The 20,024-nt window shown below is 41.2% G+C and overlaps 1 long non-coding RNA gene across 2 annotated transcripts; it reads right to left on the bottom strand.

Annotated features, from left to right (window-relative positions):
• Positions 1 to 3,726: 3,726 nt before the first annotated feature.
• Positions 3,727 to 9,063, bottom strand: LOC139561693 (uncharacterized). Of its 2 annotated transcripts, none has more exons than XR_011672193.1 (3): positions 8,751 to 9,063; positions 8,352 to 8,631; positions 3,727 to 7,285 (listed from the first exon to the last, which is right to left on the bottom strand). It is a non-coding gene; the product is annotated as an uncharacterized lncRNA (long non-coding RNA). The 2 variants fall into 2 exon arrangements; XR_011672194.1 differs by having other exon boundaries at positions 3,727 to 7,282.
• Between the last annotated feature and the right edge of the window lie 10,961 nt (positions 9,064 to 20,024).

The raw sequence follows: 20,024 nt of genomic DNA, 5'->3' as shown, positions 1-20,024 counted from the left end.
TATAGGGTAAAATTGATCTGTTTAGGTCAGCATTAAAAGAGGACCATCTTAAAAAGAATACAATAACCCTCTCAAAGAGGGTGTGATTGGCTGAGACATACAACGTACATTCCATCCTCGGACACCCTGGACATCCTCGGACATTCCCAACGGACATCCTCGGGAAGAAAATACAGTTGTTTGGGGGTTCCCCTTATGTACATATAGTGACCTAGTGTATAAGGGACCCTCCAACGAACCCTTCCTGTTGACCATGGAATTTTGCTGAGAACTCTTTTGTTTGTTCAACAGGTGTAAAAAAACTTGTTTCAAACATACACGCTCACACCCACACATTTAAACATATTCCAATTATTATTTTGTTGTAGGAAATAATGTTTTCTAGATGTATCTGTCTTAGAAAGAAGGCCTTGGGGTCAGGCTCTCTCTCTCTGTAAAACCTTCCTAGCTTGTAACCTGACACCCGGCCTCACACACACACGGAGGAGAGACAGAGGTCCAGAGACATTCATTGAAGGTAAATGCATTTTTCTTTTAAAATCGTTTTAATTTTATCTAAATCTTTATACAAATCATACATATTATTAAACAATATTACACATTACTACACAATACATGTTTATATGCATACTTATTTTTGTATTATTTTCTTAGAGAAAAAGAAGAATGAGCATTTTCCTCCTTTTCTGGGGCCTATTGTAACCCAACAGCCTCATCAGTCTTCAAGCTGTGAAGGCCTTAGACATAGATGTGCTGAGAGGAGTACTATCAATTTCCACATGAGTGGACATTCTGGACAGTAAAAGTACCGTATCGTATGATATCGTATCATATTGTGTATCACATCGTATATGGTGTATCATATATCGTATGGTATGCCGTATGGTATATCATACACAATATTGTATATCACATTATATTGTGTCATATTCTGTCACAAAGTACATTCTTAACCACAGACTAACAATCCCAGATGGTCTCGTACCTCATAGTAGTCACCTCCCTCCAGACAGCCACATGTTTCTATGGGGACACAGCGTCTGCCTTTGAACACAAAGCCTGGCTTACAGAAACACGCACTGATACAGGAGCCAGTGCAGTTGGTGGAGGGTTCCTTACAGCTGGGGATGCAGGCTGGGCCACACTCTATGTACTCAGCATTGGGAGGGCACGTCACTATTGGGGGAGAGAGGGAGAGGAGGATGGGGGGAGGCAAATAAGAGAGGGTAAGGGGGTGGGGTGGAAGGGAGACAAGGGGTTAATATCAGGAATGATTGGGTTACCAATTAATTGATTTGTGCAAATACAGAAAGCCGTTTCTGATTCTGATCATAAGAATGAGAACAGATGATTGTCTGTTAATTTCACCTGGTGGTTTTGACCTCTTCAGACCTCTTCCACGCTGGCTATCCATGGCCTTCCAGGTTTCATTCGTTTTCTTTTCCATGATAGATCAACCTTCTTACCGCTAAGCCTAAGTTCTGTCTTGAGGACAGAAGGAACCATCATCATAAAGGTTCACGATGGTGGGAAAAATGTTGCCCCTGTTTTATCATATCAAGCACTTGAAAACAATTTCGCCACCTGAAGCTAAAGACAGGCACAAAATAGTTGACCTCAGTACGTATGTATTTTCAAACGAATGCACAGACAGATTTGGTGGCATTTGTGCTAGTGAATTCAGAACAACCTAAAATTGTCACTTTGGAGTCTGGACTATACATCACTGAAGAGATTCGTATGGCTTTCAAATCTCCCCCTCGCAGACTTCCTCTTCCAAAGCGTACCCAGGCAGGGATGTTCCACTGAGGGCCTGTTCGATCTGACATAGAGAAAGGCTTAAGATAAGACTTGCTCTCATGCGAAACGCAGGAGAAAAACTTTTTTGGCTGAGGGTGTTTTTGGCAGCTGTGTGTGAAAATCTTCACTGTTGAATCGTCCGGTTGGAAAATGTAACCAATATGGCCCTCACTCATATCAATCCCACCATTAAAACAATCAGGTGCATCACAAAGAATGGCATCGATGGTTGTCATTGAGGCCCAGACATGAAGGACAAAATACACAAACTTAGCAAAAAAAGAAACATCCTCTCACTGTCAACTGCGTTTATTTTCAGCAAACATAACATGTTTACACATGTTATGTTTGCTGAAAATATTTTTATGAACATAACAAGATTCAACAACTGAGACATAAACTGAACAAGTTCCACAGACATGTGACTAACAGAAAATGAATAATGTGTCCCTGAACAAAGAAGGAGTCAAAATCAAAAGTAAGTTAGTATCTGGTGTGGCCACCAGCTGCATTAAGTACTGCAGTGCATCTCCTCCTCTTGGAGTGTACCAGAATTGCCAGTTCTTGCTGGGGGCAATGGCCCTAGCCCTCACCCTCCGATCCCATACGTGCTCAATGGGATTGAGATCCGTGCTCTTCGCATGCCATGGCAGAACACTGACATTCCTGTCCTGTAGGAAATCACCAACATAACGAGCAGTATGGCTGGTGGCATTGTCATGTCAGGATGAGCCTGCAGGAAGGGTACCACATGAGGGAGGAGGATTTCTTCCATGTAACGCACAGTGTTGAGATTGCCTGCAATGACAAGCTCAGTCCGATGATGCTGTGACACACCGCCCCAGACCATGACGCACCCTCCACCTCCAAATTGATCCCACTCCAGAGTACAGGCCTCGGTGTAACGCTCATTCCTTCTACGATAAACGCGAATCAAACCATTACCCGTGCTGAGACAAAACCGCAACTCATCAGTGAGGAGCACTTTTTGCCTGTCCTGTCTGGTCCAGCGACGGTGGGTTTGTGCCCACAGGTGACATTGTTGCCGGTGATGTCTGCAAGCCCTCAGTCCAGCCTCTCTCAGCCTATTGCGGACAGTCTGAGCACTGATGGAGGGATTCCTGGTGTAACTCGGGCAGTTGTTGTTTTGCCATCCTGTACCTGTCCCGCAGGTGTGATGTTCGGATGTACCGATCCTGTGCAGGTGTTGTTACACTTGGTCTGCCACTGCGAGGACAATCAGCTGTCCATCCTGTCTCCCTGTAGCGCTGTCTTAGGCGTCTCACAGTACGGACATGGCAATTTATTGCCCTGGCCACATCTGCAGTCCTCATGCCTCCTTGCAGCATGCCTAAGGCACATTCACGCAGATGAGCAGGGACCCTGGGCATCTTTCTTTTTGTGTTTTTCAGAGTCTGTAGAAAGGCCTCTTTAGTGTCCTAAGTTTTCATAACTGTGACCTTAATAATTGCCTACCGTCTGTAAGCTGTGTCTTAACGACCGTTCCACAGGTGCATGTTCATTCATTGTTTATGGTTCATTGAAGCATGGGAAACAATGTTTAAACCCTTTACAATGAAGATCTGTGAAGTTATTTGGATATTTACAAATTATCTTTGAAAGACAGGGTCCTGAAAAAGGGACGTTTCTTTTTTTGCTGAGTTTAGAATTGGTTTGGTCTAGGAGACCAATGGTTTATCTCTCTTGAGGTTTCTTGTCGTTCGTAGTGTTCACAGGACAAGTCTAACACTTACTAATACTCAGACCTACACGGAAATTACTTTTTCATTCTAGAAGGGGTCACAAGCTCACTACACAACAGCATCATAAGTTCACTACAAAAATTCCCAACTGTTTCAAATATTCAATCACATTTTCTTTAAGTTCAAGAAGGTCACTACACCACACAATCAGGCAAAAAAAATGTTTTCAAACATTTGCTTTACTTCAAAGAAACAGCTGCACTATCAAGTTACATAAGCACACCCTAAATAGCGTGAGAACATCCGAACAGGATGTCCTTAATAGGACATAAACACAGGAAAAACTGATCAATCACTTTTTTACAGCAACCGTCTACTATATTCTCTCGATGGGGGTCTACAACCTTTTCTAGCATGAGAGCTACTTAAAAAAAAGAAACATGTCTTAAGCTACTCATTTTATTCTAGCTTTCAAATAGGAACGTCCTTTTCTTCTCTCCCGTGAAATTCTTCCCCAAGTCGTAAGTATAGAAGATAAAGTAGTACACTGTCAATATTCCTGGTAAAATATTGGTTAATAAACAATGCTAAGGTGGGCCCCCAAATTATGTTTTCAAAATGTTTATTTTATGGTTTAGAGTTTTAGTTTTTCACTATCAAAAGTACAATTGTTTAGGGATAAAAAAATATATATTGCATTTTGAGAGTCCATGTCAGTGCTTGAATCACATCAGAAGTCAAATATTTAGGTCTGGAAGAAAACAAACAAATGTAGATTTTTTGGTGCAGTGTTTTCCAAACGTGGTCCTTGGGACACCAATGGGTGCACATATTGATGTTTGCTCTAACACTATGCAGTTGATTGACACATTTTCAAAGATAAATTATTAGTTGACTATTTGAATCAGCTGTGTACTGCTCAGGCAAAAAATGTAATGACCTAGTTTGAGAAACGCTGCACTTGTTAGTTCTCTTCTAGACCTAAATTTTTTTGGAAATAAAAATGTCACGCTTCAGAAGGGATCCAGCTTTTGTCAAATTTACGACAAAGGCTATCATCTGTCCACTAATACAGGCCCAGTGCACCATTTTTTTGTGAGGAAAATAAGTGTCACATTTTTTTTTTAGGGGGTGCTGCTGCAACCTCAGCACCCCTACTTCCCGTGGCTATGGCCCAGGGCATATTTCTGCAGGCAAGAGGGAGAGGCTATAAGGACATTCCTGACCTGCAAAATATAACCCTGAAACTAACCCTAACCTTAAACCATTTTTTTCCTTTTCTGAAATTAAATATTGTTTTGCACCAGGAGTGTCCAAATAGCTTTTTTGCAGGCAAGAGGTTGGGTTGATGTTACCGCAAACATGCAATCCCAATGACTCTGAGCCTGTTCTCTTTAGAGAGACCACCAGATGGCGATGCCCCGGTTGATTCTCAGCATTCTGCAAGCCTCACAGTTGACTCTACTTGCCAGATGAAACCCACTTAAATTGTTTGTCTTGCCCATTCACCCTCTGAATAGCACACATACAATCCATGTCTCAATTATCTTAAATTATTCTTTAACCTGTCACCTCCCCTTCATCTACAGTCTTGGCCAAAAGTCTTGAGAATGACACAAATATTAATTTCCACAAAGTTTGCTGCTTCAGTATCTTTAGATATTTGTCAGATGTTACTATGGAATACTGAAGTATAATTACAATAATTTCATAAGTGTCAAAGGCTTTTATTGACAATTACATAAAGTTGATGCAGAGTCAATATTTGCAGTGTTGACCCTTCTTTTTCCAAGACCTCTGCAATCCGCCCTGGCAATTAACTTCTGGGCCACATCCTGGCTAATGGCAGCCCATTCTTGCATAATCAATGCTTGGAGTTTGTCAGAATTTGTCGGTTTTTGTTTGTCCAACCGCCTCTTGAGGATTGACCACAAGTTCTCAATGGGATTAAGGTCTGGGGAGTTTCCTGGCCATGGACCCAAAATATCGATGTTTTGTTACCCGAGCCACTTAGTTATCACTTTTGCCTTATGGCAAGGTGCTCCATCATGCTGGAAAAGGCATTGTTCGTCACCAAACTGTTCCTGGATGGTTGGGAGAAGTTGCTCCCGGAGGATGTGTTGGTACCATTCTTTATTCATGGCTGTGTTAGGCAAATTGTGAGTGAGCCCACTCCCTTCGCTGAGAAGCAACCCCACACATGAATGCTCTCATGATGCCTTACTGTTGGCATGACCCAGGACTGATGGTAGCGCTCACCTTGTCTTCTCCGGACAAGCTATTTTCCGGATGCCCCAAACAATCGGAAAGAGGATTCATCAGAGAAAATGACTTTACCTCAGTCCTCAGCAGTCCAATCCCTGTACCTTTGCAGAATATCAGTCTGTCCCTGATGTTTTTCCTGGAGAGAAGTGGCTCCTTTGCAGCCCATCTTGACACCAGGCCATTCTCCAAAAGTCTTCGCCTCACTGTGCGTGCAAATGCACTCACACCTGCCTGCTGCCATTCCTGAGCAAGCTCTGTACTGGGGGTGCCCCGATCTCGCAGCTGAATCAACTTTAGGAGACGGTCTGGGAGCTTGCTGGACTTTCTTGGGCGCCCTGAAGCCTTCTTCACAACAATTGAACCGCTCTCCTTGAAGTTCTTGATGATCCAATAAATGGTTGATTTAGGTGTAATCTTACTGGCAAATATTTTTGTGCAAAGCAATGATGACAGCACGTGTTTCCTTGCAGGTAACCATGATTGACAGAGGAAGAACAATGATTCCAAGCACCACCCTCCTTTTGAAGCTTCCAGTCTGTTATTTGAGCTCAATCAGCATGACAGAGTGATCTCCAGCTTTGTCCTCATCAACACTCACACCTGTGTTAACGAGAGAATCACTGACATGATGTCAGCTGGTCCTTTTGTGGCAGGGCTGAAATGCAGTGGAAATGTTTTTGGAGGATTCAGTTCATTTGCATGGCAAATAGGGACTTTGCAATGAATTGCAATTCATCTGATCATGCTTCATAACATTCTGGAGTATATGCAAATTGCCATCATACAAACTGAGGCAGCAGACTTTGTGAAAATGTATATTTGTGTCATTCTCAAGACTTTTGGCCACGACTGTAGCCTCGTTATTGTTATTCTTATTGAGTTATTAGTGTGCAAAGCTGTCATCAAGGCAAAGGGCGGCTACTTTGAAGACTCTCAAATATAAAATATATTTGGATTTGTTCAACACTGTTTTGGTTAATACAAAATTCTATGTGATATTTCATAGTTTTGATGTCTTCACTATTATGCAACAATGTAGAAAACAGTCAAAATAAATAAGAACCCTGGAATGAGTAGGTGTGTCCAAACTTTTGACTGGTTCTGTATGTAATGTATTGTCATAAATAATAACATTTTAAAGGGTAATAAGGCTGATGGAACTGTTCATTAGTTCTAGGAAAAACCATCCAAAGGTAAAATGGTTCTCACTTCAAATTTTTCTTCCACTTTGACATTAGAGTATTTTGTGTAGATCGTTGACAAAAAAAGACAAATCTATTTAAATCTCAAAGTTAAGGGGTGTGTATACTTTCTTGAAGGCACTGAATGTTCTGATCTAGTGTGAACTACATACACCTAACGCTTCATGTGAAAAGTGAAGATAGTTGCAGATAATTACATGCAAGAATGCTGTAAACCTCCACCTCACAAAGTGAGAATCTTGTTCTGTCCAGGGATGACCACAACAACATAGCGACCCTTCATCTCATTACACTGGAAGCTGTTGGTCTCTCCTGCTGGGATGTTCGAGATGACAACACATCAGAAGGAGAGAGTGAAACACACAGAGAGAGAGAGAAACATCGAGAGAGAAGGGGTGGAGGAGAGAGAGGGGAAGGGCGAGAGTGAGAGGGGAAGGGCGAGAGGGGCTGGAGGAGAGAGAGCAGGATAGAGGGGGGGGTGGAGAGAGTGATGGGTGGAGCGGGGAGAGGGAGAGTTAGGGGGAGGGCATGAGGGAGAGAGTGAGTGTGAGAGAAAGAGTGAGGGGTGGGGGGAGAGAGAGAGAACGAGGTGGTGGTGGTGGAGAGAGGGGGGGTGGTGTTAGAGAGAAACGGGGGTGATGGAGAGAGGGAAACGGGATGGGGAGAGAGTGGGTGGGGGAGAGAGAGAGAGTGAGGGGTGGTGCAGGGAGAGAGAGGGGGGGCCGGGGGAGAGAGAGCATGAGAGTGAATGAGGATGCTCCACAATGTACCACACAGAATACAATCAGTCTTAAATATACACAGTGTACAAAACATTAAGAACACCTTCCTAATATTGCCCTCAGAACAGCCTCAATTCGTTGGAACATGGACTCTACAAAGTGTCGACAGCATTCCTCAGGGATGCTGGCCCATGTTGACTCCAATGATTTCCACAATTGTGTCAATTTTGCTGGATTTCCTTTGGGAGGTGGACCCTTCTTGATACACATGGGAAACTGTTGATGAAAAATCCAGCAAACTGGTGTGCCAGCCTGGCACCTATGTACTACCATACCCCGTTCAAAGGCACTGAAATCTTTAGTCTTGCCCTTTCACCCTCTGAAAGGCCCACACACAATCCATGTCTCAATTGTCTATAAAATCCTTCTTTAATCCGTCTCCACATCTTCATCTACACTGATTGAAGTGGATTTAACAAGTGACATCAATAAAGGATCATAGCTTTCACCTGGTCAGTCTGTCATGGAAAGAGCAGGTGTTCCTAATATTTTGTAGACTCAGTGCGTTTCACATATATCTACAGAAGCATGGATGAAGACCAACGTATCCAAACACCTTCAAGACAGAACATAACAATGTACAGATGTCTATGTATCACCTGGGGTTGTTGATGCCGTTGTTCTCCAGTGAGTTACCGATGCGGATCTCAGCACCATCAAGTCTCTCAGGAACAACATCTCCTCTGTTGGTGATGTTGACAGCTGTCATTCTGTACAGATCCAGCAGGTCCACTCTCCACCAGGGGTTGGTCTCCTGTTCAGTGTGGGTGCAGGATCTTTTGTGATAGTTTGATTCTCTGTTCCCATCAACGGCATTGTGAGCATTGCCATACCCATTCGGTGATGACTGGCTGGCCACTCCTTTCAACGCTACATTTACTGCAGTGACAAAGAGAAAAACATTTGAACACAGAAATGTCAAATTAAATCACAAAAATCACACGTGACACGACACATGGTTAATTGAATCCTGGTTGAACCTTTGCTAATAATCTTACAGTGTTCACATGTAACATTGTCACGTCTACTCCCGCTCCACGTCGCCGGTTCACAAACCACCGGTCCTGGAAACCCATCATTTAGGCACACCTGGACTTCATCACTACCCTGATTACTCCCCTTTTATTTAGCCCTCAGTTGTCATCAGTCCCGAGGTGTTGTTTTTCTGTCCACGGTCAGTACGCTTCTCATGTTTGTTCCTTTGCATCCGTTCATTGTTAAATTCACCTTCCGCGCCTGCTTTCTGACACCCGCTGTATACGTTACAAACATATTGTAGATATGGCAACTTCCTATTTCCCAATGACAACCTATAATATCTTTAATAATAAAATATTAAAAAGTTGTCAATCTATTGGGATTTAAATACAAAAAGGCACTCGCACATCTGAGCAATCTTATTTGCAGGTGCATGGCATCAATTGAACAAGATGAAGGAAAAGGAAACCGCACACTGCTCTTGATAGTATCACCGATATTTAATAAGCTTACGTATCGGCCACACGGCCTTCGTCAGAGCTTTTGGGATTTTTTGAAAGTTGCACCCTTATGTAGAACTGGCTCCACCCACATCCGTTCTACACATCGAAGGGGGTTGGAGGCAAAGGAAAATAAATAAGTGCTACCAAATATAACAATGTGCAATTCATAAATATTACAAAAGTGTATAAATAAGGCGTATTGAACACTTCTGTATAATCTCAATGAGGACATAGCAAGTTCATTAGTCATTGGGTACATCATATGAAAAACGTCAGAATAATCTACAAGAGACACAAAAGCTACAGAACATTCCGTAATGTTCACAACTACATATACTTTGAATTCGCGAAAAGTGGGAGAGGTGGTCAAGAAACACTGGCATATTTTATCATCGGACCCAGCTTTGCCGGCTGAATTTAAATATCCACCACGTATTGTGTATAGGAGAGGTCGCAATTTACGCGATAAATTGGTTCATGCCAACTGCCAGCCACTTAAGAAAATTAGCCAAGCACTTTTACGCCCTCTACCAAATGGTAGCTATAAATGCAGAGGATGCGCACAGTGCAACAATATGATGAAGTGTGAATATTTCTGCCACCCACACACAGGAAAAAGGTTCCAAATAAATGACATTATTACGTGTTCCACCACCCATGTTATTTACATTATTAAATGTCCATGTGGGCTCTGTTATGTCGGTAAAACCACCCGCTCTCTCAAACAGAGAATTAGTGAACATAAAAGTTCAATCAGGAGAAACGACAGGGATTATCCAGTCGCTGTACATTTCAATGACATGAAGCATGACATTTCCACCTTTAGATTTTGTGGCATAGAGAAAGTTAAGATATCAGACAGGGGAGGTGATATTAATAATACTCTGAGTAAAAGAGAATGTTTTTGGATTTTCACCCTCCAGACATTGTTTCCAAAAGGACTTAATGATGAAATGCCTTTGTATGTTATGCTGTGAATTGGAACATGAAATGTGTGTCTCTTGTAGATTATTCTGACGTTTTTCATATGATGTACCCAATGACTAATGAACTTGCTATGTCCTCATTGAGATTATACAGAAGTGTTCAATACGCCTTATTTATACACTTTTGTAATATTTATGAATTGCACATTGTTATATTTGGTAGCACTTATTTATTTTCCTTTGCCTCCAACCCCCTTCGATGTGTAGAACGGATGTGGGTGGAGCCAGGTCTACATAAGGGTGCAACTTTAAAAAAATCCCAAAAGCTCTGACGAAGGCCGTGTGGCCGATACGTAAGCTTATTAAATATCGGTGATACTATCAAGAGCAGTGTGCGGTTTCCTTTTCCTTCAATCTATTGGGATTTAAAATAATACTGTAGAATAAAACAATATGACAATAAAATAGACTGTTGTATCACCTGTGTCAGCGCTGGCCATACGAGCTAGCAACACTTCACCTGTGGATAAGTAATCATTTGCATTCATCAAAATCATCTTACTAGCTTCACCATACAGTACGTCATTTTGCACTATTGATAACAGTAGTTGCAGAGGCACTATAGTGAACCAGAGATATGATTACCAACTGTTGCTATGTAATGTAAAAACAGGACAATAATAAGAAATATAAGTAACATTAATAGTAATAATAATAAAAATGATTGTAAGGATAAGGGACAATGACAATAATCATCATCAGTGAACAAGTATCTGGGCAGAGGAGGAATATGACGAGTCCCCTCTAGGCCAGATAGCTCTGCAAGCATTATCATGTCAAAATACGTTCATCCATCACCGAATACGGAGTTTTGCTGAACAAATATAATTTACTGCTGTGCTGCCCGGTAAGTACTTCCAAAAAAGGTTCAACAATTTTTATAAGCAACCCCAAAAACAATTATGGAAAGAATCTATGTATTGTTAGTGTGCATGTGCAAAATCCACCTCTTCAGCACCTCCAATAAAATCACTCATTACTTCCACTCACAAAAGTGTTTTGACATAACGCTTGCAGAGTTGTCTAATGGGAAAATGTACGTTCTCTTTCTGGCCTAGAGAGGACTCGTCATACTCCTTGTAGTCTCCTCTGGCCAGATACTGGTTTAGATTATAGGTTGTGGCAGACCAGGGGGTTTGGTCAAGACGTTTACATAGATCAGACACGGACAGAGTATGATTAGCTCGGGTACAAGGATGTTTATTAAATATATCAAAAAGAAAATAGGTCTCCCCCATGAGACTCTCTCCGGATACCGTCTCCTGGGCTTCCTGTCGGGCACAAACTCAACTCCCTCGTCTTAGTACGGGTAACCGTCTCCAACTACATGGAAGTCACCTCACTTCCCCCAGTCCTCCCCCAGTGTGCTGCCTTTATGGGCCTCGCACAGCCGGTGAGCAATCCGCCCTTGATTACTCACCAGCTCCCAATCAGCCCCAATTAGTCCTGTCCGGAGAGCCCGTCGAGACCTGGCACGTCCAGCAGATGGAGCCACCGCCTCGTGATGTATACTCCATCTGTTACCAGGCCTCAACGAGTCTCCCCCTGGTGGCTGATCTGCTGTACGCCACAAGGTATAATACTGAAAGCGAGGCAGTATTGGCTGCCGTTGTGCCAATAATCATTTGTATACAGTTGTTTGTCGGCATACTGAAATTACTCAGAAGATATTTACCTATTAAGGAGCAGAGAGACTGAATCCACTGCATGGTTAATGGTGGAGGCTTCATTCAACCACTTGTCTCCTGTCTGTAAAGACAAACCGCACATACAGTCCATGCATACATAACATACTTGATGGTCTCCAGTCACCAACTGTATACAGCTAGCTAGGATGCTATTACGGTCAGTCTGACCTCAACAGTCATGTATCTCCTGATGTGCTGTAAATTAGAGGTGACTCTATGCTGATATCTTTCAACTTAGAATTGACCTCACTTGGAATAACAGCAAAACCAAACTTTCCATTATATTCTACAAACTACTGTTAATCAAATATGAACATTTTACATGGCAAAGCAGCTTGTTTATAACACCCAATGATTTACATTTACTGACATAATTTAAATGATGTCATAGAAAGAACTTTAAACCAATATGAAAATGTTAAATGACTAAGCAGTTTTTATAGTACCATCCCAGTGATGTCTATATTATCAGTGGTGTTGGAGGAACAGTAGGAGGCCCTTTTTCCTCTGGTCTAAAGAACTAATATCCCAATGCCCAAGGGCAGAGATTGGGGACATTGCCCTGTGTAGGGTGCCGTCTTTCGGGATGGGACGTTAAACAGGTGTCCTGACTCTCTGTGGTCACTAAAGATTCCATGGCACTTATCATAAGAGTAGGGGTGTTAACCCTGGTGTTCTGGCTAAATTCCCAATCTGGCCCTCATACCATCAGTCACCTAATCATCCCCAGCTTCCAATTGGCTCATTCATCCCCCTCCTCTCCCCTGTAACTATTCCCCAGGTCGTTGCTGTAAATGAGAATTAATTCTCAGTCAACTTATCTGGTAAAATAAGGGTAAAATAAATAAAAAATATATACACCTGCAAGCACACATGCCTGCCCACATTCACAACCGCACCCAAATACGGACGCACCCACACATACACCCAAAGCAATACAGCGTAAACAAGCTAAAAAAAACAGCAACATTGGTAGTAGGCTGAAAACAGCAACATTGGTAGTAGAGGTTGACCGATTATGATTTTTCAACGCAGATACCGATACAGATTATTGGAGGACCAAAAAAAGCCAATACCGATTAAATCGTCCGATTTATATATATATATATATATATACAGTGGGGCAAAAAAGTATTTAGTCAGCCACCAATTGTGCAAGTTCTCCCTCTTAAAAAGATGATAGAGGCCTGTAATTTTCATCATAGGTACACTTCAATTATGACAGACAAAATGAGGGGAAAAAATCCAGAAAATCACATTGTAGGATTTTTTATGAATTTATTTGCAAATTATGGTGGAAAATAAGTATTTGGTCACCTACAAACAAGCAAGATTTCTGGCTCTCACAGACCTGTAACTTCTTCTTTAAGAGGCTCCTCTGTCCTCCACTCGTTACCTGTATTAATGGCACCTGTTTGAACTTGTTATCAGTATAAAAGACACCTGTCCACAACCTCAAACAGTCACACTCCAAACTCCACTATGGCCAAGACCAAAGAGCTGTCAAAGGACACCAGAAACAAAAGTGTAGACCTGCACCAGGCTGGGAAGACTGAATCTTCAATTGGTAAGCAGCTTGGTTTGAAGAAATCAACTGTGGGAGCAATTATTAGGAAATGGAAGACATACAAGACCACTGATAATCTCCCGCGATCTGGGGCTCCACGCAAGATCTCACCCCGTGGGGTCAAAATGATCACAAGAACGGTGAGCAAAAATCCCAGAACCACACGGGGGGACCTAGTGAATGGCCTGCAGAGAGCTGGGACCAAAGTAACAAAGCCTACCATCAGTAACACACTACGCCGCCAGGGACTCAAATCCTGCAGTGCCAGACGTGTCCCCCTGCTTAAGCCAGTACATGTCCAGGCCCGTCTGAAGTTTGCTAGAGAGCATTTGGATGATCCAGAAGAAGATTGGGAGAATGTCATATGGTCAGATGAAACCAAAATAGAACTTTTTGGTAAAAACTCAACTCGTCGTGTTTGGAGGACAAAGAATGCTGAGTTGCATCCAAAGAACAACATACCTACTGTGAAGCATGGGGGTGGAAACATCATGCTTTGGGGCTGTTTTTCTGCAAAGGGACCAGGACGACTGATCCGTGTAAAGGAAAGAATGAATGGGGCCATGTATCGTGAGATTTTGAGTGAAAACCTCCTTCCATCAGCAAGGGCATTGAAGATGAAACGTGGCTGGGTCTTTCAGCATGACAATGATCCCAAACACACCGCCCGGGCAACGAAGGAGTGGCTTCGTAAGAAGCATTTCAAGGTCCTGGAGTGGCCTAGCCAGTCTCCAGATCTCAACCCCATAGAAAATTGGAGTTGAAAGTCCGTGTTGCCCAGCAACAGCCCCAAAACATCACTGCTCTAGAGGAGATCTGCATGGAGGAATGGGCCAAAATACCAGCAACAGTGTGTGAAAACCTTGTGAAGACTTACAGAAAACATTTGACCTCTGTCATTGCCAACAAAGGGTATATAACAAAGTATTGAGATAAACTTTTGTTATTGACCAAATACTTATTTTCCACCATAATTTGCAAATAAATTCATTAAAAATCATACAATGTGATTTTCTGGATTTTTTTTTCTCATTTTGTCTGTCATAGTTGAAGTGTACCTATGATGAAAATTACAGGCCTCTCTCATCTTTTTAAGTGGGAGAACTTGCACAATTGGTGGCTGACTAAATACTTTTTTGCCCCACTGTATATATATTTGTAATAATGACAATTACAATAATACGGAATGAACAATGAACACTTATTTTAACTTAATAAAATACATCAATTCAATCAATTTAGTCTCAAATAAATAATGAAACATGTTCAATTTGGTTTAAATAATGCAAAAACAAAGTGTTGGAGAAAAAGTAAAAGTGCAATATGTGCCATGTAAAAAAGCTAGTGGTTCCTTTTAACATGAGTCTTCAATATTCCCAGGTAAGAAGTTTTAGGTTGTAGTTATTATAGGACTATTTCTCTCTATACCATTTGTATTTCATATACCTTTGACTATTGGATGTTCTAATAGGTACTTTAGTATTGCCAGCCTAATCTCGGGAGTTGATAGGCTTGAAGTCATAAACAGCGCAATGCTTAAAGCATTGCGAAGAGCTGCTGGCTAACGCAGTAAAGTGCTGTTTGAATGAATGCTTACGAACCTGCTGCTGCCTACCACCGCTCAGTCAGACTGCTCGATCAAATCATAGACTTAATTATGATAACACACAGAAATACGAGCCTTAGGTCATTAATATGGTCAAATCCAGAAACAATCATTTCGAAAACAAAACGTTTATTCTTTCAGTGAAGTACAGAACTGTTCCGTATTTTATCTAACGGGTGGCATCCATAAGTCTAAATATTGCTGTTACATTGCACAACCTTCAATGTTATGTCATAATTACGTACAATTCTGGCAAATTAGTTCGCAACGAGCCAGGCGGCCCAAACTGTTGCATATACCCTGACTCTGTGTGCAATGAACACAAGAGAAGTGACAATTTCCCTAGTTTAATATTGCCTGCTAACATGAATTTCTTTTAACTAAATATGCAGGTTTAAAAAAATATATACTTCTGTTTTGATTTTAAGAAAGGCATTGATGTTTATGGTTAAGTAACGATTGTGCTTTTTTTGCAAATGCGCTTTTGTTAATTCATCCCCCGTTTGGCAAAGTTGGCTGTCTTTGTTAGGAAGAAATGGTCTTCACACAGTTCTCAACGAGCCAGGCGGCCCAAACTGCTGCATATACCCTGACTCTGTTGCACAGAACGCAAGAAAAGTGACACAATTTCCCTAGTTAAAAGAAATTCATGTTAGCAGGCAATATTAACTAAATATGCAGGTTTTAAAATATATACTTGTGTATTGATTTTAAGAAAGGCGTTGATGTTTATGGTTAGGTACACATTGATGCAACGACAGTGCTTTTTTTGCAAATGCGCTTGTTAAATCACCCGTTTGGCGAAGTAGGCTGTGATTCAATGATAAATTAACAGGCACCGCATCGATTATACGCAACGCAGGACAAGCTAGATAAACTAGTAATATCATCAACCATGTGTAGTTAACTAGTGATTATGTTAAGATTGATTGTTTTTTATAAGATATGTTTAATGCTAGCTAGCACCTTACCTTGGCTCCTTGCTGCACTCACATAACAGGTAGTCAGCCTGCCACGCAGTCTCCTCGTGGAGTGCAATGTAATCGGCCATGATCGTGTCCAAAAACGCTGATTACGGATTGTTATGTAAACTTGAAAATCGGCCCTAATTAATCGGCCATTTCGATTAATCGATCAACCTCTAATTGGTAGTATCAATAAAACACCAACATTGGTAACATGTAAAAAAACAATAACAGTAATGATGAGGATGCCCATCTGCAATACAGTGATACTAAAACAGGTGTACTTATATTACTGATTAGCTACATTTCAAATTGGATAAATCAAAATACAGTCTACTGTACAGTTTGAACCAATTTAGTGGCCTTGTTAAGAGTGTCCACCCTGAGGTTGGGGGTTAATTCCCCGGTCGAGTCATACTCTACCAAAGCCTGAAAAAAGGTATGCTATGCCTCTCTACTTGGCACTCAGTAGTAAGGAGAGTGATTAGGGGTAAGGCCCTGTGATAGCCTAGTGTCCTGTAAAGGGGAGAGTATTGTACATCAAGCTGCCTCACACTACAGAAACAGGTGATGGGTACCATAGGGCAGGAGCCTAACACTGACTTACAGTCATCACTAGCAACTACAAACAGATCACTAGCAAAAACAAGACAAATAAAAAATAACATTTTGTCCCAACCCTTTTTAAATTAGTTAGCTGATTATTGAGCAACGTCGAAACTCTGATGCTTAGCATTTTTGGAGAATGTAGCAATGCTCGTGGAAATCAAGTGATGTAAAGTACTTAGGTAAAAATACTTTGAAACCTTCTCACATGTACCAACACATGTCCCTGTAGCGTACGATCAAACCGGTGTGATTAGAATGCTTATTTAGAACGTCCCCTTTCGGTATGACGCAACAATCAGCATTTGAGATGGCCACACACTTTTTTCAGAAACATTTGGCACAAACAAAGTCCTTACAAAGTTATGTCCAGAATGTGAGCAGTTTATTTTTGTATGCAATGTTCAGACATTCACAGAAGTAGCTACACCATAACACAATCATCCAAACCAGAACAAATGTAGGCTACTGTGAACGCTGCGTGTAACACATCCGGTGTCAGGATAAATAAAAAGCAAGGTCTGCTAACTTTCTTTAATTATGTTTAATTACCGCAAACAATGAATGGCAAATGCAATTTTCGTATATACGGGTTCGCTGTATCACCACGCAGGGTACACAGGGAACTGGCAGGAAGTACGTAAACAGCTGTTCTTATACCGTGATGACGTAGTTCCAACGCGTCTGTTGGCCTATCACAGTAGAGGCTGGGCGCGGTTTAGACTTTGCCCCGCCTTTGCTGGCCCTCGGATTTGTCCAAGCCCCTTGGCGCTTCCCTTTGTCCACATCTGGTTGCTGGGTAGATTAGATCTGTCTTGTGTCTGTCGATTCTACACTGAAACAGTTCCTAATATGGTATTGTCCAGTATTCTAACCTCCTGGTTGGCCTAGAGAGATGCACCCCTCCCCTCTCCAGACTGTCCACAGCTTTTATGGCCTGTGTCGGTCAGTCCTTACACCTACACACACACCCCCATCTGTATTGTTTGTGTGTGTGTGTAACAAAACAATATTCATCTTCAAACAATATGCTAACAGGCTATAGTGCATAAACATAAATCCTAACACTACATTTGTCCTACCGATGAGGAAAGATGTACATAACACAAGCGGTCATATTTTTATAGCTCTGGCTGACAGAAACTACAATATGAATTAGCTAATAACAATGGCTATTTATAATTAATCACATCACGGGCAAACTCACCATTGATCGAAATAACTGAGTAAAACACTTTCTATAATTCGAAAGTAATCTGACGATGGGTTGTTTGTGCGCGCCGCCATACGTGTTTTTTTTTTCATCAACCAAAGATTATAAGAGGAGAGAAGATTCGTTTGGTCTGTTTATAGTATGCATGTTGAAGGGGTGTGTCGTCTACGATCATCCACTTCCCTTCATTCATTTCCGGAAGTTTATCCGAAAGATGAGTGAAACATTCCTTCACCTCATTATAACATCTTTGGTTTGAAGGATTACGTGACACCCAGAATGCATTGTATTATGTCAACAAACATTGCGCCACATATAGCTGGCAAATAGTTTAACTTAATCAGTACAACCTTCAAAAAAGTATTTTACACACATCATAGGTGTCCATTACAATATATGCAATAATCGGAATGCATTAAAAACAAGTGAATAAAACTGTAAATACATTATGCTTTTTACATACATAGTGTAACGACTCGGAAATCGACTCTGCCGCACGAGCATGCTTTTGCGACACAGTCGACAGCGCGCCGGATCTCGGGCTAGGGGGTCGAGGGTTCGAGACCTGCTCCCTGCTGTTTCATTGCAATACTGTAGAAACGACAACACGATATACAGAAAATAAGGAACTTACTTTGATTGGACATGTGTGCGTTCCTAAGTGATTATGTGTAAAGAAAACAACAAGAAGGCAAAGCATGCGCCAGCAAGAACATTTTCCAATTCTTGCAAGACTGCGCAAATATATGCATACTTGATCTGCGCATTCATGAGTGAAGTGCGGTGGGCACTCCTCGAATAGAGAAGTTTATCCGGCTCAGTAAAGTAAAGCCTCAACCATAAATTATCCGCAACGCAGAAATGGGCTACTTCTATGTGAATTCATGAAGAGGCAGAACACACCTCAATGTTGTTAGAAAATACAACTTGTTAGATAATAATTTGAAATGGACAAGTTGAAACATGGCCTATAGATAATTATCAGGCAGCACGTGTTAACTGTCATGTTGCGTAATAATCCCATTTTGGAACAGTGAGTGCATTCTGACATCACGTGGATAAAAAACTCATGCTGGGGAGTCCGTTAGAGATATTTATATTTAGATATTTTGGGCCGCTTTCTAGTAATAATGAAAATACAGAAAAGATCATTAAAATTTTGGCTACATCTGAAATCAAGTCCAAATTCGAGTCTGCAATTTATTAAAGCACTTCAAACCCAAGAGCTGAGCCCAGAAACGATCCCTCTCAGTCAGCTGGTGTTGGACCTAACCAACCAAGCTGACACCAGCACTGCTTCAAAAGAAAGAATTCCAATAAACAAAATCATGAACCAATCAAAGGACTCATATTTACAACATTGGAAAAACGAAACAAAATCCCAAAGCCGACTAAATTGCTATCTGACCCTAAACAGAGAATATGAATTGGCTGATTATCTCTACTCTGTCAGAGATACGAAGCAGAGACAGATTCTTACCAAGTACAGGCTGAGTGACCACCGATTGGCAATAGAAACCGGCAGACATAAAAAGACATGGCTACCCAAAGAGGAGCGTGTATGTGATCACTGCCTGACAGGGGAGGTAGAAACAGAGATGCACTTTCTCCTTTACTGTGATAAATATTCCTCAGCAAGAGATTCATTATTCACAGAAATGATTACATTTATACCAAATTTTAACTTATTAAACCCAGAGGAAAAACTAAAAATACTCATGGGCGAAGGAGCAATGGCTCCTCTTGCAGCCAAATATGTATTTGCCTGCCATAGCCTGAGGGACACTGAATAATAACATCTGCATAGTAAGCAGTAACTTACTTATTATGACTGTTATTGTTATTACTGTTATTGTTATTACTATTATTATTGTTATTGTTGTTTATCATTCCAAATAGTAGTGGTATGGGTGGTAATGGTAATGATAGCAGTATAATGATGGTGGTGGTGGTAGTAGTGATAATGATGATAGTAGTTGTAGTACCGATGTAATGGTGAAGATGACCGTTATTTAGTTATAAGTTAGTTATAGTTTCATTTTTTTATTTAAAAAAAATATTTATTACATTACATTCCATTATTGACTGTTACCATTTATTGTTACTATTTTAATATTTAATTTTGTATTATTATTTACTGCCATTCTATATTATTATTTG

The sequence above is a fragment of the Salvelinus alpinus genome, chromosome 31, assembly GCF_045679555.1.
Source record: "Salvelinus alpinus chromosome 31, SLU_Salpinus.1, whole genome shotgun sequence".
Taxonomy (NCBI): domain Eukaryota; kingdom Metazoa; phylum Chordata; class Actinopteri; order Salmoniformes; family Salmonidae; genus Salvelinus; species Salvelinus alpinus.
The sequence above is the reverse complement of the archived record's forward strand: the minus strand, read 5'-3'. Positions and strand labels throughout refer to the sequence as shown.